Genomic DNA, 2,377 nt, shown 5'->3' on the forward strand with positions numbered 1-2,377 from the left:
GCACATAACAACAACAACAACAACAATATCCAAAATAGTACTTGCCATGAGTTTAAGGTATTGAAAATGTTTTCTTCTAATATTACATATTTATAATTTTTTTAAGTTCAAGTTTTTCTTGAAAAGAAAACATTAAAAATATTTAAGGAGAAGAAAATTTCTGTGATATAGCATTATTTACCTTTGAGGTGTATTGTTTTTGTATTTCCATATGTGCCTTTTTTTCCAGAAATGAACTATTTCAGCTTTCCAGTTGGTTCAGTTCTACTCAAATGTAAGGTTCACAAGGAATTTATATCTCTAGAGAAATACCAACACGCTAAGTTGAAACTAAGCAGAGCCGAGCACCTCTTTCTTCTGTTCCCGGTAATCGAAGGTCCCTCATATCCTGGGGATTGCTGACAAGGAAACATTTCATCATCCTCTAATTTCGGAGGAGAGTGCCTGGAACATTTCCAAGCTAAGAGTTCAAGGACTAATTGATTCATGTGAGGCTTGTAGCAGCTAGTTGTCTGCTCCCTCAGAAGCAACAGAACGAGCAACCTGATGGTTTGGACTTCCTTTTTTGATACTCTCCATTTTTGACTAGGAAGTTAACAAATGTATTTCAAGAGAAATGCTTAATTAGTCTGTAAAAGACCAAGTTGCTAACTTTGAATGGTAGACTAGCACATTATTTTACACTGTATGCTTTTGATGTTTTAAGGGATGATAGTATCATAGGAGTAAAACGTGCAATGAGAAATGTTAAAATACAACAAAATACAAGGCAAATTAAACTCATTAAAAAGTACTGTTAAAACAATATGTTGATGTAGATTCTTCAAATTACTTTTCTTTGTTCATAATATTTTTACCTGTATGTGTATTTATCATCAATGATGTTACTGTATATTAAGTAATATTATTTTAACTCCAAACACTTATAGTACACCTTGATCTATGTCACATTAGCATTCTTCAAAACACACCTGAAATGTGTTATGCACTGACTTGTGCCCTGTAACTAACTTTCCTCCAGGAGTGGTCACCAGCAGATGGGTGGCCACTGAGACATCACTGGACAAGTAGGTGCAGGTTCTCCATTCAGCCTGGGCAACTTCACCTGTTTTACAAGCACAGAAATTTATGCAACTGGTTTTTCCATTCAAGTGCCATTGGCTTTAAAAAAAAAAAAAAAAGGCACAGAAGGAAAAAGATGAACAAACAGATACTCTGACTTGTTAATAATACTTTATAATGATATATTATAAAATAATTATCCCATTAAAAACCAAAACTAAACTCATTACTGTTGAGATGGTGCCAACTCATAGTGACCCCTCCCTGGGTTTCTGAGGCAATATCTCTATGGAAGCAGATTGCCCAGTCTTCTTTTCGAGGAGTGGCTGGTGGGTTGAACTGCCAGTCTTCTGGTCAGCAGTCAAATTACATACTAAAAACTAACATATATTTTAAAATTAGAATGGAAATTCCAGTGTATTTAATACTTCCCTTTGTTAAAGCAGTCAATCCATACATAGGTAGCCATAGGTGTAACTGTTATCTACATTTTCAGATAAAAAGGTTTAGTAAATGTTGGCTGTGTGATTTTATCATGTCAGGTTTATTACAAAAAGTATTCTCAGGACATTGTATTCTAAATCACAATTAATTTCAGCTTCCTGAGGAAAACCATAAATGTGTGGTAAATAATGATAGAAACAGTGTTTAATATGTCATTTATTGTCCATTTTTTACAGTATAATTTATTGCTACTGTTAAATGAGAATTTTAGTATTTTAGGTCTTTACTGTGGTGGATTAAAGTTATAGACCACAGAATACTCATTTTCAGAAGATATGTTTCTATCATAACTTGACCTTTCAAAATCAAATTTCTTCTGAAACTTTTATTTCCAAAATATGACCATTGTTTGTAAACTACTCTTTCCATCAACTTTATATATCTCTTTTGAAAAATACTGACATTTCTTAGGTATGGCCTAAATATATCTACTCTTATACTTTTTCCATTTATTTTATAAATGTTTCCATTTTATTTTACCTGATTCAAACCAAACCTAAACCCTTGTCATCATGTTGATTCTGACCTCTAGCAACACTCCAAGGCAGAGCAGAACTCCCTGTGTGGTGTCCAAGGCTGTAATCTTCATGGAAGCAGCTGCTACAGCTTTGTCCTCCGGAGAGACCAGTGAATCTGAACTACTGACCTTTGGGTAGACAGCTTAGTGCTTCACCACTGTGTCACTGGAGCTGCTTGTTCTGACCTAAAACCCTCTATTTTTCAGAAACTTACCATAAGTCAAGGATGGTGAAAAAAAGTTTCTTCCAATATTACATGTCAAGAATTTTGCCAAGCTCAAGTTTTCTTCAAA

Source organism: Orycteropus afer, unplaced genomic scaffold (genome assembly GCF_000298275.1).
Source record: "Orycteropus afer afer isolate SDZICR_OR568_19922 unplaced genomic scaffold, OryAfe1.0 scaffold01730, whole genome shotgun sequence".
NCBI classification, from domain to species: domain Eukaryota; kingdom Metazoa; phylum Chordata; class Mammalia; order Tubulidentata; family Orycteropodidae; genus Orycteropus; species Orycteropus afer.